This window comes from Solanum dulcamara, chromosome 2 (assembly GCF_947179165.1).
Source record: "Solanum dulcamara chromosome 2, daSolDulc1.2, whole genome shotgun sequence".
Taxonomy (NCBI): Eukaryota; Viridiplantae; Streptophyta; class Magnoliopsida; order Solanales; family Solanaceae; genus Solanum; species Solanum dulcamara.
The window spans coordinates 49,276,532-49,286,745 of NC_077238.1; positions in this window are offsets into that span (position 1 = coordinate 49,276,532).

The following is a 10,214-nucleotide window of genomic DNA, read 5'->3' on the forward strand; positions in this document are numbered from 1 at the left end:
TACCCAATTCACTTCACACTTTTGGAGATCATTTCAAAAAGGCCTTAGTACTAAGGTAAAGCTGAGCACAGCATTCCATCCTCAAACGGATGGGAAAGCCGAAAGGACGATTCAAACACTAGAGGATATGTTAAGGGCTTGTGTGTTGGAGTTTAAAGGGAATTGGGATGATCATCTACCTCTCATCGAGTTTGCCTATAATAATAGTTACCACTCAAGTATTGAGATGGCGCCGTTTGAGGTTTTGTATGGGAGACGATGTAGATCACCAGTTGGTTGGTTCGAAGTAGGCGAGATGACCTTGTTGGGCCCTGATTTGGTACTTGATACTTTAGAGAAGGTGAAGATCATTAGAGAAAGGTTGAAGGCGGCTCAAAGTCGTCAAAAGTCCTACTCTGACACTAGAAGAAGGGATCTTGAGTTTAATGTGGACGATTGGGTGTATCTAAAGGTTTCACCCATGAAAGGTGTGGTTCGATTTGGTAAGAAAGGGCAATTGAGCCCTAGATATGTAGGGCCTTATAGAATCGTGAGACGTGTTGGTAAGGTTGCATATGAGTTGGAATTACCATTGGAAATGGCCATGGTTCATCCGGTATTTCACGTGTCTATGTTGAAAAAACGTGTGGGTGATCCTAGTTCCATTATACCTATGGGAGTAGTGAATATTGAAGAAAACTTGACCTATGAAGAAGTTCCTATGGAAATTTTGGACCGGCAAGTTAAGAGATTGAGGAACAAAGAAGTTGCATCTGTTAAAGTCCTTTGGAGAAATCAACAAATAGAAAGTGCAACATGGGAAGCGGAAGCGGATATGATTAATAGATACCCTCATCTTTTCCCCTCTACCCAAACCTAAGGTATTAAGTTGCCCGTACTCAATTACTTGAAATCTTTACATCTCAACTTTTCTTGTCATGTGCTTGCATATTTATGAAATATATTTTAAACGATATTTTAAATTACATTGTTGCATTAATGATAGGTTGTTTGTTAATACTCTACTCTACTCAAGCTAAGTCTTTTCTCATTCGAGGATGAATTTTCCCAAGGGGGAGATAATGTAACATCCCCTAAAAACGTTGTATACGATGTTTCAATTTTCGCCTAAACATGATACAACCTCTATATTTTGGGCATAACCTTTCCTAAGAATATCCAAATTGAGTGATTCAAATTTCTAAGTAACCAAAAGATCATTACCTACAACTTTTATGAAGACCATATTTTAAGTTTCAGAGGTTAAGTAGGTCAAATAAATTAATTTTTGTAAGGTATGATGCTGTGACAAAAATGAGTGTTTATAGAAGAAAAATCATATCTCACTGTAGGTTTATCCAAATTGGTTGATTCTTGAACGATATGAAACTAGACTTCCATATCTACAATTCTTATGAATCCTAATAAGGAATTTATCTTATTCAAACGCAGATCCCAAAAAGAGTATTCTGTCAAAGATAACTCATTTCACCTACCATAGAAAGATCTAGATACATTTGACATCACTCATGACATAAATTGTCCTCCATTTAACATCATCCATGACATCAATATATTCCACTAAATTTTCAGATTTTTCTTTATAATTATTTTATTTATTGTTAGGTCTCTCTTTCCCACCTATAAATACCCACCTTATTTCCTCATTTTATTCATCAAGCTTTCTCAAGCAAATCTTCTCTCTATACACTTCTTTACATATTCTCAAATATAGTTTTAGTTCTTAGTAGTGAAGAAATACTATTCCGGTGATTCTTATACTCTGGGTAGTACACAAAACATTCCGGCGAAGAGAGAAGCTAGGACTCAAGAGTGTTCATTAAGTCTTTCGGTACCAACTAAAGCTTCAGTTTCCAGGTATGTAAGGCTTTAATGAGAGTACTCCTTCCACTCTCATGTCTAAATTATTTTGATTATATGATAAATTATATTTATTTTCTTTAAGCTCTACTCTAAGTTATGTGTGTATTTATCCATGGGTTCTTCCACCCATGTAGTCCAAACACTCTTTCAATTAAGTCTCTTGATTTCAAGTAATATTTTCTTATGGTAATTCTTATTTTTACTTAATAGTATGAATCATGGTTAAACTAATGATTATTGGTCTATTTTGATGCAACATAATTTTATATGTATGAATTGATGGTTTACAAGTAATTCCTCTATTTATCTATTTAAAGGTTCTTGAAATTCATGGTGGGTTGTTTAAAGTATGATTTTTAATTAATGGATTTCAAAGTATTTATGTATATTTATTTACCTACATATTTGCAAGTTAAAGTGATTTGAACCCACCTAGTTTTACTATGTTTTTAATAAAGTTTGAGTTGAAACCTTTGACTCCAAATAAATGTTTATGAAAGCAATATCTATGATCAAAAAGGGAGTCTTATGAAATGAAAGAATGATGAAATAATATGAATGATGAATTCTTTATGCAATAAGGACAATTCTTGCATATTTGAATTATCAAATGTTTTAATGAGCTATTCTACCAAATATGATATTTGAATTCTCAAGTTATATGTTATGAATATTTTGAAGTATTAAACTATTTCGTGGGATGGACTTAGCACCGAATGAGGCATTGAGGTGGGATTCGGTAAGGGAATCCTAGTAGCAACCCCTTGTCTCATTAACTATGTGCCAACATAGGAGCCCTTGTAAGCTTAGGCTAATGGATCCATAAATAGCCCTTAAAGTTAAAGTTAAGGAAATGAATGAAGTTGACGGAGTTCTACCCGGCAAGTAGTCTCCCCGGCCAACGTAGGGGGTTATGTTGGATTCCATGTAATAGCTCGCATGGTCTTAAATGTCGGTTATGGTTAATTTCCCCCAAAATGAATGTTTTAAAGGATATATATATGATTTATTATGCATACATTAAATTATGTTCCATATTACATAAACTTTTAATGTTTCCTCAATGTTCATGCATCCTTACATACTTAGTACATTTAAAGTACTAACGCATACTCTTTTGCCTACATGATATCACCATGTAGGGATCATTGCACCTCCTCGTTCTCCTCCACGTGGCTCGTTGATATTCCATTGAAGACTACTATTGGTGAGTTCCCTGTTCCGGGAATAATACTCCTTTATCTTTCTAGCTTATGATATGTTAAGATATTTTACTATGACATTTCTTCTATTATGATTGAGGGTGAGCTAGGGACTTGTCTTAGCTCCGTTAAATCTAATAGTTAGAGGTATTGTTGGACATATGTAATTTGAAGATTTACTATTATGATTTCCGCTTGTTTATTTATCATCATTACCTATAAAAGGCTAAAAGAATGCTAAGAGCCTTGATTGAGGTACTTTCGGGTTCCTCATTCGCCATGTCACGTCTAGGCCCTAGGCTTGGGTCGTGACAGGTTAACATTCAGATAATCATTTGTTGTATAAGATTTATGTTAGATCCATCAGCTCCAAAATGTCTATTTTAGGTCAGTAGCATAGTTTGTCCGTGTTCCTATGATTTTGGTGTGAGTTTGGCCAGTTAGGCGAGATGTTGGAAAGTTAGAAAATAGTTGACTTTGGTCAACATTTTTGGTTAATGGGCTCAAATGAGATGTCAGTGTTGTTAGCTCCAGAATGTTGAATTTGGTCTAGAGCGACCTTTATTTTGAATCCCAAGGTGATCGAGATTATTTTGTAGTGTGTTATGAAATTCTTGTTTTAGTGTGAGAGTTGACTCGGATCGACATTTTATTGAAACAACCTCCGTTGGTTGTTTGGTTGATCTCATTGAGCCTGGAATGTCATTTCTAGTATGGTAGCATAGTTTGTTTGCATTTAGGGGATTTTGCTGGGTTTCTCTTATTAAGTTCCTCTATTATAGTTGGAGTTGAGCTCGAATTTGAGAGAAAATCTTGGTGAATAGATGGGAATTGCTCAGGAATGTTATACGAGTTGATTATATCGAATTTATCTTATAAGTTTCTATCTGACCTTGCAAATAATTAGAATAACGAAAGTTATAGAAAAAAGGGGGTTTTACGGACTGTAAAAGGAACCATGAGCCGTGAAGGGATTCATGGACCTGAGATTAGGTTGGGAAATTTCTATAGGAGCATTCACGGACCCCTTCATGGGTTATGGAAGCTTTCACAAGTCATGATTGATCCGTGAACCACCCTTCCCCAAAACTCAAAAACCACATTTTTCATGGGCACTTGTACACCCTGTGGATTGGTATACAACCCGTAAAAGCTTCTGTAGAAGTTGACGCTCAATACTCAGACTTTTGTTCCTTTCACGGACACCTTCATGGGCCGTGAAAGGGTGTGCGGTCCATGAAAGGCACTAGTAGATGGCTCCATCCAGTTTTTAATGAGGGTTATATCAGTCTTTTTCAACCCTTTTTAAGTCTAAACCTTGATGTTTTAGGATACAATTAAGTCCCTTATCAGTGTTATTCAACCCTAATACTCTCATTATCACTTCCAAGACTTAAAGCAAGGTTCCAATATGAGAAAGGCTAGGGTTTTCAAGAGCATTCATCAAGTTCTTCAAGTGTCTTCAAGAATATTGTTCTCCTAGGTATGTAAGGATAATCATAGTATTGGACAGAGTTTGTCCTCACTCCCTATATCTAAATTCAGTCAGTAAGAATCTATACTAGGGGTTTTATTGAGTTGTTGAAGGTCTTACATTGCTACACATTATGCATTGTTTTGAGTTAAAGTAAAAGTATTTCAAAACAACGAGTAAAAGAAGAGTTTTAAGGGAACATGAGTGTCCCAAGTACATTACTTGATTTTGAGTTTTTGCATTACCATTCATTATGCGTGATTTTGAGAGTTCTAAGTGATTTAAAGTATTTTGCATTCGTCATCAAGAATGAATTTTGAGGGAACTTGAATGGTTCCAAATGCATTACTTGTATTGAGAAAAGCGTGAGTATTTTAAAAGAAAGCATAAAGATTTTAAGAGAGTAGTTTCAGTCAGATAAGTAAAGTCTATTATGACTTCAGAGTAGTATTTGAGTATTAACTCGACCTAGAGATTTTTATGAGTATGAGCATTATTGAATGATTTGGAAGTAGTATTGAGCACCGATTTGGATAAGAGTTCAAATAACTCAAACCCCATAAACTACTTAGCCAACGTAGGATGGCATTGTGCCGTTGATTTGGGCGACTCCTCACCAGCCTCATTGAGGGCTATTTATATGAATCCATGAGTTGAGTTTGTGTCCCTTATACTGAAAAGGTAATGGACGGCTCTAGAAACATAAGAAGTACGTTGTATCATCATAAGGCTTATAGTGATGGTTGTCAGTTAAGAAAACTCCTCAAGAAGAGAAAATACTATTTATTTTAGATTTATTGCCTTATTTTATTCATAAAGCTTTAAGGTTTTCATTATACTTTCATGTTTTACTTTTCAGTCAAGTTATTTTTAGCATTTCTTTCAATTAAGTATTTCGTGCAGCTATGTTCCTTCAGCTATATTATATACCATACATTCCATGTATGTCTTTCGATACTGCATCATTTCATGATACAGATACAGGTACTCAGGATCATCAACAAGTGCTCCCTTGAGATAACATCTTCATCAGCTTTTCGTGAGACCTTCTTTCTTTTGGAGGATTCTTTCACATTTATTTCTTTTAGTATTAGTAGTTCTTTTAGGGTAGTCGTGGGTCTATTTCGATACTTATTCATAGTTAAGAGGCTTCATAGATAGAGTTGAGACATTCCAATTTTTAGAGTATGTTTTGACATTATTTCATAATATTTCAGAGATTATTTCACATAGTATTTGAGTTTACTTTTAAAGTGTTTTAAATTCTCAACTTTTAAATGTTTTTTCTATCAAGTTTAGTCTTCCACTGAGTAGTCATCCAGGACCAAGGATTCGCTAGGGACTAGCAATAGTTTGCCAAGCCTAGGGTGTAGACTCAAGGTGTGATAGATTTCCCTTCATTTGATTCCTAATTTATGTGTTCTTGAGCTTGTTGATCCTTGGGCTATTATAGATTTAATTCTGCTCGGATTGTACTCATTTTAGGGCACAAATTCCTTGAGCCGATAGGGAAATTATAACGGAATCAATTTTATGATTCCACGCATAGGCCCATGGTCCTATATTGATTTGATTTTTGGTCTAAGTTATATCATACAAATATCGATATCTATTCTCTCTTATTGACGTCAAGATTGATAATTTGATTGTTTGGCATCGTTTATAGATTGCTCAGAGAGGAAAAGATCTCAAATAGAGGTTTGAGTGCAGTTTTGGCCTTGAGGTGGGTTACGGTCTTCTCTTTCAAACTTAGCATAGTTAGTATCTAAATAAAATGAGTTGTATGATAGTAGGAAGGTTGTAGGGTGAGAATTTAGGCTTGTATGATCCTTAGTCATATTTTCAGGGCAATAGTTTAGTATTTTAGATGTAAATCCTTAGATTAGGATTAGCCTTAGTCTTGGTTAATGATATAGGATCCTTAGAATGCTTATAGGTGGCTTAAAACTTAGATTTTTACGTGTTGATTGCTTTGGTTTGATTGTGTGCCTTTTTGTCGGTTATTTTTGAGTTTTTACCATGTTATTGTTATGATTATGGGTCTGAGGCCTTGGACTTTAGACTGACTGGAGTTCCAGGTTAGTACAAATTGTACTGTATTAGGTATTTACCCTAATGATTATGTGATGTGATTGGTCTGTTTATGCTTGGTATGCATTCATGGTCATGACATATATATTTGATCATGGTTGGAGTTGGAAATGAAAGAATATGGGTTTATGATTTCTAAACTAGTTTACCACTAATTTTAGTTGACTTTGGGCTTTGAGGGAGTATTTTCTTGGGTTTACTTGGGGAGTTTTGAGGTTTTAAAAGAAATGGTATCATTTTCTTAAAATTATAACTTTAAAGAGATGTTAATATCAAATTTACTGATTTTCTACTAAGACATGAACTTTTCGATAAAATATACTATTTTATGAGGTTTTTGACTATAAAGGAGATTGACTTTGAGGTTACGTGTTTTCATAACTTGTTGAGAGGTGGACTGTTTTACTTTATATCATGATCCTAAGGAGTCATTCTGGGTTGCATTGCATGCATATTGCATTTGTTGATGAGCTCTAACGGCCCACAGATTGAATTCCAGGTTTTACTTTTACTGCATATGTTGATGAGCTCCTGTGGGTCTACAAAATGTCTTGAGAAGCCTATGGGGTAGCCGGCGAGACAATTTTGGGACTTTTTAATTTATACATAAATTGGTGTAATGATCCTCCAGGTCATTTTTGTGTAATTGCATTCTTTTCATCATTTAGAGAGTTCCAGTAACACCCCATAACTTTCTCGTTTAGAATTTGAATCTTTCTTCGTTAGTATCTAAGCTTGAACCAGGTGGTGTCCCACTTGTTCTTATATGTTAAGTTTTATCACAATGGGTAGGAAGTGTATTGGAAGTGCTTTAGGGTCATAATAGACCCCTATTATTAAGTTGAGTTCAAAACCTTTCTACTGCTTGAGTTTTTCGCATTAGTTCATGCAAGGGTCAACTTCAAATGATCATATCTCCTATATGTAAAATAAGGTGGTTTATGACCTATGAAATAAAAGGTCTTTGAGTCTTCTTTTCAAAACTACCAAGTTTGCTTTATTTGGAGTTCGGAGTAAAAATTTGTGCCCATTTTATTGAAGCTGCTGAAAAGTAGATATAGGAAGCAAGTATGCGTTCTAGATTTGAGGAGGTATTTTTTATTTCAAAATATTTTGAGACAGTAAAGTCCATGATGTCCCCCCGTCGCGGAGTGCTGAAAATCTAACATATGGAGAAGGTCCTCCTCGCGGACCTGTAGTGTTATGTTTGTCCGCATTCAATTTTTAAGTGAGGACACTTTAGACATTTCCCTAACTATTAGTTAATGAACCTGAATATTTTTTTTATCTAATTTGGCTCTGTAAACTAACCTAAACCCCTAATCTCATTCATTCTACCACAATTCACCTATTCAAATAATCCTCTCTACAAAAGCTCTTCAAAACTCCATTAAAGATCCCCAAGGAATTCTCTCAAGATCTCCATTAAAAGTCTAAGCTTCTTCAAATTTCTTTGGTCTTCTCACTTAAGATATGTATGGCATTTGATCCTAGGGTACTTTCCACCCATGCAGCCAATAAATTCCTTACTTTTTCAATCAATTAAAGTATGTATTTTTATGGGTTTATGATCCCTATTCTAATTGCATAAATTATGATTTTCAATTATGATTATTCATCTATTTCAATATAAATTGATGATTATTTTATGGAATTGAAGAGTTTTTCTATGATTTTATTATATTGATCTTTGGGTCATGATATGGATTATGGATATTTTTAATTATACTTCAAATTGATATTATTTTCATAAACTATATATGGGTTGATATAAAGTATATGATCGTGAAAGTTTTCAAATCCAATTTCATGATTTCCAAGTCAATTGATCATGTATTCAAGTTTTCACTTTATTTTCAAGTATAAGTGATCATGAATTTCAAGGGATTTTCAATGAATGTTTATGAATGACTCATGAAAGGTTTTAGATGATGTCTTAATAATTTTTCAATAAAGTTTTATGAAGGAGGGTGACTTAAGACCCTAATGAGACTTTTATGAAAAAAGATTTATAATGATGGAAGGCTTACACCCACATTACATGAATTATGTAATGATGAGCTATTCCTATGACCAAGTTGTATGAACTATAATTTATAAAAACCTTATGATATACTATGTATGATATTCCATTGAGAGTTAACCTAGCATCGAGTGGACCTTGGGATAGAGGCTCACCCGTTAGTAGAGGCATGAGACCGTTAGTAGAAATCCCATTGTCCCATAAGTATGTGCCACCGTAGGAAGAAGGATCACCCATTATTAGAGGCTTGATTCCTTACAAAGGGTCACCCGTTAGTAGAGTCTTGATTCCTTAAGTAGCTTAGTAGATCTGCATATGCATCACGGTTCATACCTTGGAAAGTATGGACCCTCTCTTTTCGATATATAGGGTAAATAATGGACTCTATGTAATAGTTCACATGGGTTATGTTGGTTAACGGTATCTCTTACAAAGACTTATGGCTTCCAAAATGACTTTTAATATCCCAAATATGTGTGGTACTTATGATGGTTTATAAAGACTACTCATATCATTTACCTTTTAGATGATACTCGTATAGTTCATGATGCGTTGACTACTCTTATGTCTACTTATGATTTCACTACCTCTTTTAACAAGCAATTTGAAATGATCATTTGCACAACATAATTTTATTATGCATTATATTCCCTACATACCTAGTACATTCAAACATACTAGTGCATACTTTATTGCCAACTTATATCACAATGTAGGGACGGAAGCTCCATCATATTCTCCTGGCTAGTCGGTGATCTGTTAGAAAATTGTGTGGTTATTCCTTATGCTTGGAGGGCAAACCGAGTCATTCTTTCCTCTTATTGTCATTTTAAAACTATGATGATGTTTAAAGACTATTCTATATCATGTCCTTAATTTCTTTGAGGGTAAGCTAGAAATATGTCCTCGTCCTAACCTATGTCGTCATGTAGAGGCATGTTGGACATATGTGTAAGGATTTTATGTTGTCTTGATTCTCTCTAGTTAAGCTATGTCTTTTTGGACTTTTATGAGTTTTTTCTTAATTGTTACCTTATATATGTTTATGATATGCTAAGAGGCTTGGTTCGGGTTTTTTTGGTAATTCTAATCATCGTTTCACATCTAGTCCCTAGTTTGGGTTGTGACAATTCTTGTAGAGACCCCAAGTCATTTATGACTTTTTGGCATTAACTGTTCGATCGTCTGGTCGTTCATTTGAGGCTTATGCCCCATTTTGTGTTTTGAAGCTTTTGGATTTTGAATAGTTGACATCAGTCAAAATGCTAGTTAAACAGCCTTGGAATGGAATTTTGATCATTCCATCAGCTCAGGAAGAATCATTTTAGGCTAGTGGAATGGTCGACTTGAGTCCCGGATCATTCAGTGCCAGTTTGAACCATTAGGCATTTTAGCTTTGAAGCATTGACCCATGTTTGACCCCGAACAACATTCTTAGATAATATGCTCGAATGAGAATTCTGTCAATGTAGTTAGCTCTAAAATGTCGAGTTTGGTCTAGAAAGACCTTTCATGCACTTTTTGAGGCTATCTATCTAATCTCGAGGCCCTTGATGATGAT